Source organism: Cherax quadricarinatus, chromosome 34 (assembly GCF_038502225.1).
Source record: "Cherax quadricarinatus isolate ZL_2023a chromosome 34, ASM3850222v1, whole genome shotgun sequence".
Taxonomy (NCBI): Eukaryota; Metazoa; Arthropoda; class Malacostraca; order Decapoda; family Parastacidae; genus Cherax; species Cherax quadricarinatus.
In genome coordinates this window covers 10,518,713-10,536,212 of record NC_091325.1, presented here as the reverse complement: position 1 = coordinate 10,536,212, position 17,500 = coordinate 10,518,713, and the positions used below count along the sequence as shown (strand labels likewise).

Here is a 17,500-nt window from a genome sequence, read left to right as displayed (position 1 = left end):
CTGACTTGGAATGTAGGTGTACTTGTAACGAAACGCATTAAGGGTTAAGGATTTTTACCACTCTCTCTTTCTCTCTCTCTCTCTCTCTCTCTCTCTCTCTCTCTCTCTCTCTCTCTCTCTCTCTCTCTCTCTCTCTCTCTCTCTCTCTCTCTCTCTCTCTCTCTCTCTCACACACACACACACACACACACACACACACACACACCAAATTTGGGAGAAGACTAAAAGGATTCACAGTATCTCACGCACCTAATGGTCCGAAGATTTCCTTTGCCCATGACAGCCGCTCAAGGAGTGAATGGACAAAATGAAGACATTTATCTCCTTGGCGCTAATAAGCACGAGAGATGACAAAGATAGGACCGAGGCTTCTGGTGAGATACTTTGCACTGCTCTAAACTTGTACGCAGAGCAATAGATGTGAAGACAAAAGAAGAATAGGACGGAGAGAGCGAGAGAGAAGTCGAGCATCGGCCTATTTAATGAATCTCAGGATTTTAAAATGTGATTATACATGGTCTTTCTTGACTTCTTATCCTCGAGCTTCTGGACTTGCTTGATAAGGTGTGGACTTCATGCTGGTGCGGCAAACGCTGTGATTAACCTAATGTGTGTTGTGTATATTATCCTGAATGATTGAAATCATAGTAATATTACTGCATTTATATACTTCATCCAGCTCTTTATATCTGAGATGCGCACTAAAGATGCAATAGGCTTTTCAGAACTGTAACAATGAAACGCTGGAACAGAAAACTAGCTGCTCTGGGAACTCGAGTATCTCCGAGTCTTTTTCCTTTACTCCTTCAGGACTTGAAATAACTCTTTTTCCCAGTATTTTAAGAGTGATTTCTTCTTGCTGTCAGAGGAGCATAGCAAGGCTTGTGATAACCCGTCTTGATTTTAACTGTTTTTTTATTCTTCAGTTAACACTCTTCTCGACTGATGCGACTCATAAAATATTTACTGTTATGTGAACAGGGACATCAAGTGTAAGGAGACTTGCTGATACGTACTGTCCTGCCCAGAAATCGAGCCAGGGTCCTCTCGGTGTTGAGTTGACTGCTCTAACCATTCTTACCGATTCCTGGTCTCCAGAAAAATCGTGTATACTCTTGAAAATGTGTATCAATTTGGTCTCGACTACCATTACTTAGTTCTTAGTTCTTTTATTTTGATTACCTCCCTGAGAGTGAAAACGCATTTCCTCACACTGCTGTTTATCAGTGTTTTTAGCTGTTATCTGTTACCCCCTGGCCCCTCGTTCCTTTTTTCCTTATCTACTCGATCTAGTCTTTAGTATGCTGTGTGTGTACTCACCTAGTTGTATTCACCTAGTTGTGGTTACAGGGGTCGTGTGTGTGTGTGTGTGTGTGTGTGTGTGTGTGTGTGTGTGTGTGTGTGTGTGTGTGTGTGTGTGTGTGTGTGTGAGTGAGCAAGCTTCCAGCAGGTGACCTACATCAAGTTACCAGCCTGGGAGTGATATGAGAACGAACTTACTTTTCCCAGAACATATACGATTGTGTCAACACCGGCTCCCTGCACCTGTCATGATCAGACAGAGATAACATTCTCCTACCTGTCTACCGTTGTATGCATTTTCCTTTCAAGATGATCCTGATTCAGGTTAACACTTACGTTCTTCAAGGGGAAAGGCGGGGAGGAGCCCTTAATGTTTGTGAAGGGCTTTTATTTCAAGGAAATGTAGTTTCCTTTTTTTCCGTGGATAAAATCTGATACATTTTCTGTTCTCAAGGTACTGAATATTAATACCAATCCATGCACAACCAATGTATTTTTATTGTCAACTTGGTAAGGTGGTGTATGGATGCAGTCTGTTCTCCAATTACAGAGTGCATTATTCGATTAATTACCCTTCGTTCACTAAAGCGTGCTCACAGTTTTCCAGATTTTTTAATATTTGTTATTCTCGGTTAGATTATGTTATGTTAATCTTGGTTAGGCCAACCTATAATTACACAACAGATGTCAGGAGCATGGCGGTTAACCCTTGAAAAAACATAGTTAAAATTAAGGATGTCTTACGTCTGACAGCGCAAGACATAATGTTTTCGAGCGTTTATTTTTTCTCGAAGGAAGGGGTTAGGGGTTACCTGGAGAATATACGTGGAGAGGGGTTTCGGGGGTCAACGCCCCCGCGGCTCGGTCTGAGACCAGACCCCTGGCTGTCTTGAAGACAGCCAGGGGCTGAACAGACTTAGGCCCCTGGCACTTATTGTGTTGTCTCTCAGTGTACTCGTGGCGCCCCTGCTTTTCAATGGGGAAATGTTGCTCTCCTGTCGAGTCTTTTGCTTTCATAAGGAGTGATTGTCGTATGCAAGTATCGTACTAATCCCTCTACGATTTTCCAAGTGTATATTATCATGTATCTCTCTCGCCTGCGTTCCAGGGAATACAAATAAAGTTATTTAAACCGTTCCCAGTAATTTAGATTACTAACACACTTTTGATAGGTTTGATAGTTATGCAAACTGAAGACCCACTTACAACATACCACAACAGGGCGAGTTCTCTCGTTATCGTCTTCTCGGTGGTCCATACACCTTGTAGTCACCACCACTTGCAGGCTATTAAAAGTTTTTTTCCTTCTTAAAATCGTAAAGAAAACCCTTAAGTAATTATCGAGTTGGTAAATAGCCCTCTTTTCATGACTTTGATACGTCACAAATCCTTCATTTTCTCATGTCTAAGCAGGTCTTTACTATATATATTTTATCTATCAACACACAATGACTAAAACCTTTCGAACTGGTGGTTCGCTGCGTCCAACGTAGTTTTTGTGTTGGGGAGTGTGTGTGTGTGTGTGTGTGTGTGTGTGTGTGTGTGTGTGTGTGTGTGTGTGTGTGTGTGTGTGTGTAGCTGTGTGTGTGTAGCTGTGTGTGTGTAGCTGTGTGTGTGTAGCTGTGTGTGTATGTGCGTGTGTACTCACCTAGTTGTACTCACCTAGTTGTACTCACCTAGTTGTACTCACCTAGTTGAGGTTTCAGGGGTCGAGTCCTAGCTCCTGGCCCCGCCTCTTCACTGGTCGCTACTAGGTCACTCTGAACCGTGAGCTTTATCATACCTCTGCTTAAAGCTGTATATGGATCCGGCCTCCACTACATCGCTTCCCAAACTGTTCCACTTCTAACTACTCTTTGGCTGAAGAAATACTTTCTAACATCCCTGTGATTCATCTGTGTCTTCAACTTCCAACTGTGTCCCTTTGTTGCCGTGTTCCATCTCTTGAACATCCTGTCTTTGTCCACCTTATCAATTCCTCTCAGTATTTTGTATGTCGTTATCATGTCCCCCTCTCTCTCCTGTCCTCCAGTGTCGTCAGGTCGATTTCCCTTAACCTCTCCTCGTAGGACATACCCCTTAGCTCTGGGACTAGTCTTGTTGCAAACCTTTCCACTTTCTCTAATTTCTTTACGTGCTTGGCTAGGTGTGGGTTCCAAACTGGTGCCGCATACTCCATTATGGGCCTAACGTACACGGTGTACAGAGTCCTGAACGATTCCTTATTAACATGTCGGAATGCTGTTCTGAGGTTTGATAGGCGCCCATAAGCTACAGCAGTTATTTGGTTGATGTAACATAAGAACATAAGAACGAAGGAACACTGCAGAAGGCCTACTGGCCCATGCGAGGCAGGTCCAAGTCCCTACCGGCTTAAGCCAATGCACCCAACCTAGTCAGGTCAGGTCACATTGACTTAAGGGAGGAACACGGCAACCGACCTGTTAGCACAAGCTATCAGGTCCAACTCACACCCACCCACATCTACTCATGTATTTATCCAACCTATTTTTAAAGCTACACAACGTTCTGGCCTCTATAACGGTACTTGGGAGTTTGTTCCACTCATCCACAACTCTATTACCAAACCAGTACTTTCCTATATCCCTCCTGAATCTGAATTTTTCCAACTTAAAACCATTGCTGCGAGTCCTGTCTAGGCTAGATATTTTCAGCACACTATTTACATCCCCTTTATTTATTCCTGTCTTCCACTTATAAACCTCAATCATATCCCCCCTAATTCTACGTCTTTCTAGAGAGTGCAGTTTCAGGGCCCTTAGTCTATCCTCATAGGGAAGGTTTCTGATACATGGGATCATCTTTGTCATCCTCCTTTGTACATTTTCCAGAGAATTTATATCCATTCTGTAATACGGTGACCAAAACTGTGCAGCATAATCTAAATGAGGCCTAACCAAGGATGTATAGAGTTGAAGAACAACCTGAGGACTCCTATTATTTATGCTTCTTGATATGAAGCCAAGGATTCTATTAGCTTTATTGCGAACACTTATGCACTGTTGTCTTGGTTTCAGATTACTGCTAACCAGAACTCCTAAATCTTTTTCGCAATCCGTAATATTAAGATCTACATTATTTAGTTTATATGTGGCATGGTTATTGTCCTGTCCAACATTTAGAACTTTGCATTTGTCTATATTAAACTGCATCTGCCACTTCTCCGACCACTGCATCAGTCTATTCAAATCTTCCTGGAGTGCTCGAATGTCCTCGTCAGAATGAATTCGACGGCCTATTTTGGTGTCATCGGCAAACTTGCCGATGTCGCTCTTTATGCCCTCATCTATGTCGTTTATGTAGATTGTGAACAGCAGGGGGCCCAACACTGACCCCTGTGGAACACCGCTCGTGACGCTTCCCCACTCTGATTTCTCCCCATTTATGCAAACTCTCTGCTGCCTATTTGTCAACCATGCCTCTATCCAGGAAAAAATTTCTCCTCCTATTCCATGTGCTTTAATTTTCCTCAATAGTCTCTGATGTGGGACCCTGTCAAAAGCCTTACTGAAGTCCATATACACAATATCATATTCATTACCATGATCTACCTCCTCAAATACCTTAGTGAAAAAAGTTAATAAATTCGTAAGGCAGGAACGCCCCTTTGTAAAACCATGCTGAGATTCGTTGATTAATTTATGCTTTTCAAGGTGGCTACGAACTGCCTCGGCAATTATTGATTCCATAAATTTTCCCACTATGGAGGTTAGGCTTATTGGTCTATAGTTCGAAGCTAAGGACCTGTCACCTGTTTTGAAAATAGGTATCACATTTGCCATTTTCCACTTATCTGGCACCATGCCAGTTTGTAGTGATATGTTGAAAAGATTAGCCAAAGGTGTGCTAAGCTCCTCTTTACATTCCTTTAGAACCCTTGCATACAGTTCATCAGGGCCTGGGGATTTGTTAGGTTTTAATTTATCTATTTGCCTAAGGACCATGTCACTTGTGACCCTAATAGTGCACAGTTTATTATCGTCCTGTTCTACATAATTTATCATTACTGGAATATCGCTGGTATCCTCCTGTGTAAAAACTGAGAGGAAGTATGTGTTAAAAATTCTACACATTTCCTTATCACTGTCAGTGAGCTGACCCGAGGAACTTTTGAGTGGGCCTATCTTGTCCCTGATCTTACTTCTGTATACCTGAAAGAATCCTTTTGGGTTAGTCTTCGATTCTCTTGCAACTTTAACCTCATAATCTCTATTTGCTTTTCTAATTCCCTTTTTTATTTCTCTCTTTAACTGAATATATCGATTTCTTAATTGCCCCTCTCCTCTTTTGATTTGCCTATATATGCCTCTCTTTTGACCAATCAGATATTTTAATCTATTGTTCATCCATTTAGGATCATTTTTGTTTGATCTGATTTCCCTATTTGGAACATAATTTGACTGAGCAGCTAGAACTATGCCCTGGAAAGCATCATATCGGCAACCATCACCACCTACCTGACCCCTAGTCAGGTCATTCCATTTCAGCCCACCTAAGTAATTTTTCAGTCCTATGAAATCAGCCAAGCGAAAGTCAGGGACGGAGACTTGATTGCCATTATTAGGGGAATTCCATGATATGTTAAAACTGAGTGATTTGTGATCACTCTCCCCAAGCTCATCATTAACCTCAAGATTATTAATTAGTGTTTCCCTACTAATTAATAATCTTGAGGTTAATGATGAGCTTGGGGAGAGTGATCACAAATCACTCAGTTTTAACATATCATGGAATTCCCCTAATAATGGCAATCAAGTCTCCGTCCCTGACTTTCGCTTGGCTGATTTCATAGGACTGAAAAATTACTTAGGTGGGCTGAAATGGAATGACCTGACTAGGGGTCAGGTAGGTGGTGATGGTTGCCGATATGATGCTTTCCAGGGCATAGTTCTAGCTGCTCAGTCAAATTATGATGTGCGCTTCAGGAGATGTGCCTGGTGTTATACTCACCCCAAGATCTTTTTCCTCGAGTGAGGTTTGTAGTCTCTGGCCCCCTAGACTGTACTCTGTCTGCGGTCTTCTTTGCCCTTCCCCAGTCTTCATGACTTTGCACTTGGTGGGGTTGAACTCCAGGAGCCAATTGCTGGACCAGGTCTGCAGCCTGTCCAGATCCCTTTGTAGTTCCACCTGGTCTTTAATCGAATGTGTGAGTGTGTATGTGTGTGTGTGTACTCGCCTAATTGTACTCACCTAATTGTGGTTGCAGGGGTCGAGACACAGCTCCTGGCCCCGCCTCTTCACTGATCGTTACTAGGTCCTCTCTATCTCTGCCTCCAGAGCTTTGTCATACCTCGTCTTAAAGCTATGTATGGTTCCTGCCTCCACTACATCACTTGTTAGGCTTTTCCACTTCCTGACGACTCTATGATTGAAGAAATACTTCCTAACATCCCTATGACTTGTCTGAGTCTTCAGCTTCCAATTGCGACCCCTTGATTCTGTGTCCCCTCTCTGGAACAACCTGTCTCTGTCTACCTTATCTATTCCACGCAGTATTTTGTATGTCGTTATCATGTCTCCCCTGACCCGCCTGTCCTCCAATGTTGTCAGTCCGATTTCCCTCAACCTTTCTTCGTAGGACATACCCTTGAGCTCCGGAACTAGCCTTGTTGCAAACCTTTGCACTTTCTCTAATTTCTTGACGTGTTTGCCCAGGTGTGGGTTCCAAACTGGAGCTGATGTACACAGTTTACAGTGTCTTGAACGATTCCTTACTAAGGTATCGGATCGCTATTCTCAGGTTTGCCAGGCGCCCGTATGCTGCAGCAGTTATCTGATTGATGTGTGCCTCCGGAGACATGCTCGGTGTTATGGTCACCCCAAGATCTTTCTCCTTGAGCGAGGTTAAAAGTCCTTGGCCACCTAGTCTATACTCTGTCTGCTGTCTTCTTTATCCTTCTCCGATCTTCATGACTTTGCATTTGGCAGGGTTGAATTCAAGAAGCCAGTTGCTGGACCACGTGTCCAGCCTGTCCGGGTCTCTTTGAAGTCCTGCCTGGTCCTCATCTGATTTAATTCTCCTCATTAACTTCACATCATCTGCGAACAGTGACACCTCTGAGTCTATCCCTTCCATCATGTCATTCACATACACCAGTCGGTCCTGGGACCTACCCCTGTGGGACCCCGCTCGTCAAAGGTGCCCACTGTGATACCTCATCCCGTACCATGACTCGTTGTTGCCTCCCTGTCAGGTATTCTCTGATCCATTGCAGTGCCCTTCCTGTTATACGCGCCTGATCCTCTAGTTTCTGCACTAGTCTCTTGTGAGGAACCGTGTCGAAGGCCTTCTTGCAGTCCAAGAAAATGCAATCAACCCACCACTCTCCCTCGTGTCGCACTTCTGTACTTTTGTCATAGAACTCCAGAAGGTTTGTGACACAGGATTTGCCTTCCATGAATTCGTGCTGGTTATCGTTTACAATCTTGTTCCGTTCCAGTTGCTCCACCACTCTCCTCCTGATAATCTTTTCCATGACTTTGCATACTATACAGGTCAGTGACACTGGTCTGTAATTTAGTGCCTCTTTCCTGTCTCCTTTTTTAAAAATGGGAACTACATTTGCGGTCTTCTATACCTCAGGTAGTTGCCCAGTTCAAGGGATGTGTTGAAGATTGTGGTTAATGGCACACACAGTATATCTGCTCCCTTCCTGAGGACCCACGGTGAGATGTTGCCCAGTCCCATTGCCTTTGAGGTATCAAGGTCATTTAGCAGCTTCTTCACCACCTCCTCAGTTGTGTGCATATCGTCCAGCACTGTTGGTCTATTTCCTGTTGGTGTCCCCCTCTGTCCTGTCTTCCCAGAGTCCTTCCTGTCTCCACTGTGAATACTTCCTTAAATCTCCCGTTGAGCTTCTCGCATACCTCTTGATTGTTTCTTGTGAGCTCCCCACCTTCTTTCCTCAGCCTGATCATCTGGTCTTTGACTGTCGTCTTTCTCCTAATGTGGCTAAACAGCAGTTTCGGGTCAGACTTGGCTTTCGATGCTATGTCATTTTCGTACTGTCGCTGGGCCTCCCTCCTTATCTGTGCATGTTCGTTTCTGGCTCTTCGACTGATCTCCTTGTTTTCCTGGGTCCTTTGCCTTCTATACCTCTTCCATTCTCTAATGTACTTAGTTTTTTGCCTCCCTGCACCTTTGGGAAAACCAAGGACTTCCTTTGGTTTTCCCATTGTTTCTGTTGCCATTGGGAACAAACCTTTCCTCTGCCTCCTTGCATATTGTTGTTACATAGTCCATCATTTCATTTACTGTCTTTCCTACCATTTCTCTGTCCTACTGCAACTCCCGCAGGAAATTCCTCATACCTGTGTAGTCCCCCCTTTTATAGTTTGGCTTTTCCCATTCGACTCGTTACCCTCTCCACCTGTAACTCTACTTTGTAATCAAAACTCAGGACTACGTGGTCACTAGCTCCGAGGGGCCTCTCATATGTGATATTATCAATGTCTGAGCTACTCAGGGTGAACACAAGGTCCAGTCTCGCTGGTTCATCCTCCCCTCGCTCTCTGGTAGTGTCCCTAATGTGCTGATGCATGAGGTTTTCCGGTACCACATCCATCATCTTGGCTCTCCATGTTTCGGGGCCCCCCATGAGGCTCCAGTGTTTTCCCAATCGATCTCCCTGTGGATGAAGTCACCCATAACCAGTAACTTTGCTCTGCACGTTTGAGCTCTTCTTGCCACCTCAGCCAGTGTGTCCATCGTTCTGTTGTTCTCATTATATTCCTCTCTTGGCCTCCTGCAGTTCTGTGGTGGGTTATACATCACAGCAATGACTACCTTATGTTCCCCAGATTGAATTGTGCCTGCTGTGTAGTCCCTTTCTTCAATCTCGTTCATGCCCTCCATTTCCTCGGAACTCCATCGGTTTTTTATGAGCAGTGCAACCCCTCCTCCCCCTCTGCTCTTTCTATCTTTCCTCAGGATCTGATATTCCAGTGGGAAGACTGCGTCTGTTATTGTCTCAGTGAGTTTCGTTTCTATGACTGCTATGATGTCCGGGGACTTCTCGTTGATTCTTTCGTGCCATTCCTCGTATTTATTTGCTATTCCATCTGCATTTGTGTACCATAACTTCAGCTTCTTGTCTATCACGGTGGACCTGGGAGAATATTGGGGTTCGGGGGTGGAAGCCCTGGGGGGGTTATGGGGTTTGTGGTGGGGGGTGAGGGCAGAGTGACTGTAGGGAATTGCTGTAGCAGTGGGGTTTGTGATGTGGGGGTGGGGGCAGAGGGAACAGTGTGTGGGTGTTGGTTGAGTTTGTTCAACTGCATTGGGTTTTTCACAGTGTGGGTGGGGCTTGTGGTGGGGGTGGGGAGTGGGGGCAGAGTGCCCAAAAGGGGCTGCTGTAGAGGTGGAGTTTGTGGGGGCAGAGGGAACAGTGTGCGGGTTTTGGTTGAGGTTGTTCAGTTGCTTCGGGGTTGTTGTGGTTGGAGTCCTTCTGCGTGTGTCTCTGTAGGGTGTATTTGTCCTTCCACCTGAGTCTGGGTTCTGCTCGTCCTCATCGATGCCTCCCATTCCTCCTTTCGTTTCTGTACCCTCTCTCTCTGTCTCGTCCTTTCCTCCTGTGTTCTGTCGCGATCGAGGTACACTCTCCGGTGTGTGTGTGTTTGTGTGTGTGTGTGTGTGTGTGTGTGTGTGTGTGTGGGTGGCTGGCTGGCTGTCGGGCTCTTAGGTATCTATTTCTTTCTAAGTGTCCTACTTTTCTCATTACTCTGAATACTGGACTATAGTTACATGGTTCCGGTCTAGTGTTCCTCTTCCTGTAAATTACCGTCACACTCCTCTCAAGGGTGGTTCATAGATGTCGGTGAGGGGGCTCTTGATTAAAAAAAATCGACCTGTTCTCTCTTTCCTCGGATCGAAACTGATTACGTACTATTCTCCAGAAACTATATGACTCCAGTGGGTTTAGCACTGCTTCCTAAATACAACCAAACAAATTTACATTCACATAAACAGTTTTCAAATTAGGCAATTTCCCCCTTTCTTCTTCTATAATATTGCTAAAGCATAACATTTACTATATTTTGCATTACCTATTTTTGTAGTGCATCTAATTTTTTTGAGAACTTTCTCACCTCTGTCTCTGTAATTTCCTCTAATCTTTCCTATTGGTTCCTGTTACTCACTCGGTGCATGTATGTGAGTTTCATTTTGCTTGTTAATTAATGTGCGTTAGGCACAGCTGTACGTGTTCGTGTTACTGATAATGACAGCATTAGTGATGCTAATGCTAATGGAGGAGATGATTACTTTCCTCCCGTTGAAAGTGGTTAGTGGTGCTTGAGGGAATGCGGTGGTGGTGGTGGTGGTGGCGGTGGTGGTGGCGGTGGTGGTGGTGGCGGTGATGGCGGTGGCGGTGGCGGTGGTGGTGGCGGTGATGGCGGTGGTGGTGATGGCGGTGATGGCGGTGGTGGTGGTGGCGGTGATGGCGGTGATGGCGGTGGCGGTGATGGCGGTGGTGGTGATGGCGGTGATGGCGGTGGTTGTGGTGGCGGTGATGGCGGTGATGGCGGTGGTGGCGGTGGTGGCGGTGGTGGTGGTGGTGGCGGTGATGGTGGTGGCGGTGATGGTAGTGATGGTGGTGGTGGAGGGGTTGATGAGGGAATATGGTGGTAGTCTAATGGCAGTTATTCAAAGATCACTTTACCACTGTGTCATTAACAAAGTTTCAGCCAAGAATTCCTAACAAATTTGCCCGTCAAGGGGGCGCGTTGATGCTGGTGAAGGGCTATTAATTAATCCATGGAACTGAAGTCACTCTTTCTTTTCTCGGATCATGCCTCATTTATTCATTTATTTGTGTGATTTTACGTACGTTCTCAGAAAAGTCGTTAAGATTGATGGACTGATAAAAACACTGTGTGGCGAAACGTTTCCTCAGTAAAGATACCGAAGTGTTGTATATGTGTCTAATTTTTCAACTTGTCGGTTCTCTGAACCATTTATCTACAAGACTAAATGTAATTAAATTCAGAGAAAGCTTGTTAGAGAACACGCGGCTTCATGTGTGCGCATCCAGCACTCAACTACTGAACAGTGTTGCCTTATAAAAGAGTGAAAACCTGCCTCATACAAGTGATATCTGTAGGCGTCACCAACTACCTCAACTATTGATATTTTAATAACTTTCTTACCCAACCAATACAGCTAGAGTGAAAATCTAGCTGAATTTTCTTCAGTGTCATTGCCAATGTACCCGGAAATGTCGCAATATTATTTATAAAGTTCAGTGAGCTTTAAAAAAAAACTCCAGAATGGGACGCAGATTCACATTTTATTCAACCACCGATGGTATCTCGGGTGTCAAGTAACATTTGTCCATATTCCTTTTAATACGAACAGAAATTTTAAACTATCAGGAGAGGGGAATTACGTAGGCTCGAACTTGTGGCACTTTATATGTAGGAAGAATACGTTACCACTTTGTCACTTGTGTTAAGTGTTGTAACAGGACACTTATGCTGAATTCAGAATACATTGTGTTGTGAAAGGTTATGGCCTGGGACCCTATCTCACGTTTTATACAACCATTGCAGTCCTTAACCCTGCGAAAAGTGTGCTCAATATAAACTTGATTAGGTTCTTCAGTTTACATTGAAAGTTGCGAAAGAAAATGTGAATTTGGGACTCGTTCCGGAAATTTCATTGTCCAGGGAACACTATAAGAATGTATGGTTACTAGAAAATAAATGTTCGTGACTCAGTGAGGGCATATTCTCAGTAAAATATTGTTATATTCTGTCCCTCTCAATCTTTCTCTTGAGTATCTGTAGCTTGTGCACCAACTGTTTGTCTCTCGCTGTTTTCTTCAATCTCTTCCTGTCCCTTTCTTTCCCTCCTGTAAGTTCCCCACTCCTTCCTTGTTTATTATTCACTCTCCTATGTACCCATTTGACACCATTTTATTTCATTTTAATAGTCTACCATCCTGTTATTCCTTATTCCTTTCCATCATACAGTGTCTCCATTCTTTCACTACACCGTTTCTCTCCTACGTGGCAGCGTCTCAGGCTTGTTAGGCTAACTTTCTCTTCATGACTCAACAGATTATAAACACAGCGTCTTTGTTTGTGTTTTACCATGAGCGGTGTTTCAAGATGCGATGTAACCTCTCAGTGACATCCCAGGGTGTAAAGAAACGTCTCAAGAGACTCTTTAAGAGACGTTTCAAGGAATCAAGTGACACCTCGACGGATGAAGTGACATCTCAACTGGTGAATTAACATCTCGGCCATAAATTTGCGTCTCAGTCGATAAAGAAACTTCTTCACAATAACATGATCTTATTTATTATTGTTACGTCTTCAAAGTACTTTCTCCTGGAGATTGTCTTTAATATGTTTTAAATTGTAATAGTGACAATAGTATTTCATTTTCTCATTGTGTTATATTTAGTGTACAGTAAGTGCCACTTACATGCTAATGAGGATAAGCTTGTTTTAATAAATTAAATTTATGTAACGTAAATGTAACTGTGATTTCACTTTTCAGGAAACAGTAGGAGAGACTGTTCCTTCTTCCCCTACTTCTTTCTCTCTCAATTCTTACCTCCCTCACTCTCGTCATTACTTCCTCTCTTCCCTGTCGTTTTTTATCGCTCTCCAACCCTTCCTCCACACGATTCCTTCAGTTCCTCCCTTCCCTTTATTTCCTTACTTCTCTCTATCTCTCTTGTTTAGTTCTGATAGGTCATTTGCGCATATCAAACACGGTAATGATCTCAGGACTACCCTTTGAGAATCTCTACTTGTTAATTTTGTTCATTCTAAAGCCTTTCCTCAACATGACTTTGTCATCGGCCTGTAAGGTAGTCCTTGTATCACTGAGGTTCTCTCCTCGCCTTCCCAGTCATGTGCTCATAGTGTCTAGACAAGTTTGCAGTGAAGTATCAGTCTCATGGAATTCTAATTCGTTCATGAAGTGTTTATGTACTCTAAACCCGTGCAGGTGTTCCTAGATGATATCCTTTCTCTCCGAATGTTACGCCAATCTCCTCCTTGTTATCCTTTTCATCGCTCTTTAAGGTATTCGTGTCAGGGATACTGCCTCTCTCTCTCTCTCTCTCTCTCTCTCTCTCTCTCTCTCTCTCTCTCTCTCTCCCCTCCCTCTTTTTTTTTCTCTCTCTCCCTCTATGTGTGTACTCACCTAATTGTACCCACCTAATTGTGGTTGCAGGGTTCGATTCATAGCTCCTGGCCCCGCCTCTTCACTGATTGCTTCACTGATGATTCTCTTCAAATCGCTTGTGCTCTCTAGGCTGGAATACTGCTGTACACTAACAGCCCCCTTCATTGCAGACCTGGAGAGTGTACAAAGAACTTTCACGGCACACACAAGTACGATAAGGCACCTAAACTACTGGGAACGGTTGAAGGTCCTTGATCTGTATTCCCACGAACACAGGCGAGAGAGATACATGATAATATACACATAGAAGGTCCTGGTGGGATTGGTACCAAACCTGCACACGAAAATCACTCCCCGTGAAAGCAAAAGACTCGGCAGGAGATGCATCATTCCCCCGATGAAAAGCAGGGGCGCCACGAGTACACTGAGAGACAACACAGTAAGTATCCGGGGACCAAGACTAACTGCCTACCAGCATACATAAGAGGGATTACCAATAGACCTCTGTCTTTTAAGTTGGAAAAAATCAGATTCAGGAAGGATATAGGAAAGCACTGGTTTGGTAATAGAGTTGTGGATGAGTGGAACTCCCAAGTACAGTTATAGAGGCTAAAACGTTGTGTAGTTTTAAAAATAGGTTAGATAAATACATGAGTGGGTGTGGGTGGGTATGGGTTGGGCCTGACTAGCTTGTGCTACTAGGTCAGTTGCCGTGTTCCTTTCTTAAGTGAATGTGACCTGACCTGACTAGGTTGGGGCGTTGGCCTGGGCCGGTAGGAGACTTGGACCTGCCTCGCATGGGCCAGTAGGCCTGCTACAGTGTTCCTTCTTTCTTATGTTCTTAAGTTCAAGAAGGCACTGGACAGGCACCTAAAGTCAGTACTTGACCAACCGGGCTGTGGTTCGTACGTCAGCTTGCGTGCGGCCAACAGTAACAGCCTGGTTGATCAGACTCTGATCCACTATGAGGCCTGGTCTCAGACCGGGCTGCGGGGGCGTTGACCCCCGAAACCCTCTCCAGGTAAACCCCAGGTAAACTCCACGCCACTCTCTCCATGCTCCATGAGTTTTATCATACTTCTTCTTAGAGCTATATATGGTACCTACCTCCACTTTCCAGGCTATTCCACTTCCTGACAACTTTATGCCTGAAGAAATACTTCCTAACATCCTTGTGACTTATCTGAGTTTTCAGCTTCCAGCTGTGACCCCTTGTTACTGTGTCCCATCTCTGGAACAATGACTCACGAAATGTAATGACACGATTGCAAACAAACCATACCATGGGTGGGGTTAGAACCCGCGATCAGTCTCAAAACTCCAGACCGTCGCGTTAGCCACTGGGCCAGCTGTAAAAACTTGCATTTGTGGTCACAGTGGTGCCTATGCTAACCTTCCTATGGTGTATAAATATACCTAGTTGGATGAATCTTATTGTGGCTAGCTGGTCCAGTGGCTTACGCGACGGTCTGGAGTTTTGAGACTCTCTGATCGCTTATTCTAACCTCACCTGTGGTATGGTTTGCTTTTTTTCTGGAATAATCTGTCTCTGTCCACCTTGTCAATTCCTCTCAGTATTTTGTATGTTGCTATCATGTCCCCCCCTCTCTCTCCTGTTCTCCAGTGTCGTCAGGTATGTACTCACCTAATTGTGGTTGCAGGGGTCGATACTCGGCTCCTGGCCCCGCCTCTTCACTGAGTGCTATAGGTCCTCTCTCTCTCCCTGCTCCCTGAGCTTTATCATACCTCATCTTAAAGCTATGTATGGTTCCTGCCTCCACTACCTCACTTGCTAGACTATTCCACTTCCTGACTACTTTGTGACTGAAGAAATACTTCCTAACTTGTGTGTGTGTATTTGTGTGTGTGTGTGTGTGTGTGTGTGTGTGTGTGTGTGTGTGTGTGTGTGTGTGTGTGTGTGTGTGTGTGTGTGTGCGCGCGCGCGCGCGCAACTGAATTCAAACAGATATGTTAGTAGGTATCAGTTCATAGCTCCTGGTCCCACCTCTTAACTACTATCGACTAATTTTACTGATTAGTAGCCTTCAAGTCCCAATCATGGATATTAAAACTGTATACGAAATTTATTATCACCACCTCTAGTTCCTTCCACTTTCTACTCTGAGACATAAAATAAGTATATTTAAACGTCAATGTGGCTCATCTGCGTGGATTCCTCACTCGTGTGACTTATTCATTTTGTTTGACTTCTACCACCTCATCTGTTTTGTGTTCACTCATTTTCGACAGCACGTTTCTTTCGTTCTGATCACTCTTTCCTTGAACTTTCAATGTTTTTGATCACTGCGTTATGTCCTTGCCCAAAATTGGAAATCGGGTGTCATGAGGAGGTTTTCCGCGTTCAACAGAGGAACTGGTAACCTATTGTGGGGATGAGTGACTTCCCTAATTCCACTTTCCAACCCTCCTTCCTGTTCTCTAAAGTCTTTTACACAAACGCATATTGAAAGCTGCATTTGCATAACTGGAAAAGGTGTCTGGCAAGAGTGATTTGGGGAGGCGATTTAATTAGATTTGCAAATGTATCGAATTGGTGGTAAGTCGTTAAAAAATTAAAAGTATTTATAATGAGGGGTGAGGCACAGATTAAGTCTATTACAACCAAAGGAAGGAACTTTATCAAAAAACTATGTCTTAGATGAAGATATGATGCAACATTGGTTGTTTAACGAGTTTATGAACACGGTAATGAAAATAGTGAATGCTTGGGAGAATGCCTATCAACACTATGCTCTCATAGACCTTGTCTTCAAATCTGCCAAGATTTCGTCTTTTAATCTTCATATCGAACAGCAATTAAGAAAACGTCCATATTTTCTCGCCAGATGTAAACAGCGTGATGTATCTCCTAACCTGACCTAACATAATCAAAATTAATCGCTGCCAAATGCTCGTACATTTGATATGAGCCATGTGTGATTACCTCCAGTTCCCTAGGAGCTATAGGACCCAAGCGAGTTTAGTACTTCCCCAATAAGAGAATGGGAAATATAAGGGGTTGTGGAAGAAGTGGTATTAGACGGAAGAATGTGGAAGGAGCGGAACAACTTATACGTTTTTTTATAGCCTACCTTAATGACATTTCTACACACACACACACACACACACACACACACACACACACACACACACACCTGGTCCAGCAACTGGCTTTTCGAATTCAACCCCGCCAAATGCATAGTCATGAAGATTTGGGAAGGGCTAAGAAGACCACAGACAGAGAATAGGCTAGGTGGACAGACTGCAAACTTCACTCAAGAAGAAAGATCTTGGAGTGAGCATAACACCGAGCACTTCTCTGGAAGCACACATCAACCAGATAACTGCTGCAGCATATGGGCGCCTGGCAAATCTGAGAATAGTATTCCGATACCTTAGTAAGGAATCATTCAAGACACTGTACACTGTGTACGTCAGGCCCATACTGGAGTATGCAGCACCAGTTTGGAACCCACACGTGGTCAAGCACGTCAAGAAATTAGAGAAAGTGCAAAAGTTTTCAACAAGGTTAATTCCGGAGCTAAGGGGAATGTCCTGCGAAGAAAGGATAAGGGAAATCGGCCTGACGACACTGTAGGACTGGAGGGTTAGAAGAGACATGATAACGACATACAAAATACTGCGTGGAATAGATAAGGTGGACAGAGACAGGATGTTCCAGAAAGGGGACACAAAAACAAGGGGTCACAATTGGAAGTTGAAGACTCAGACGAATCAAAGGGAGGCTAGGAAGTGTTTCTTCAGTCATAGAGTTGTCAGGAAGTGGAATAGTCTAGCAGGTGATTTAGTGGAGGCAGGAACCGTACATAGCTTTAAGACAAGGTATAAAAAAGTATCCAAAACGGTGGGGATCCTCTCCAAGATACGATACTAAGTACCGCACACTGCCCTTCTCACACTATGCCATTCGCTTATATATCCATACCTTACCTATGCTATCTGTGCTTGAGGTTCAACTGCAGCAACACACCTTAAGCCAATAATAACCCAACAAAAAGCCGCAGTAAGAATAATCAC

The 17,500-nt window shown here is 44.1% G+C and overlaps 1 long non-coding RNA gene across 1 annotated transcript in view; it reads left to right on the top strand.

The window, feature by feature from the left end:
- Positions 1-13,881, top strand: part of LOC128693775 (uncharacterized) — a 182,155-nt gene extending 168,274 nt beyond the window's left edge. Inside the window, exon 4 of the long non-coding RNA XR_011392773.1 lies at positions 13,633-13,881. This is a non-coding gene — a long non-coding RNA (uncharacterized lncRNA). The remainder of the gene's footprint in view (positions 1-13,632) is intronic.
- Positions 13,882-17,500: the final 3,619 nt, after the last annotated feature.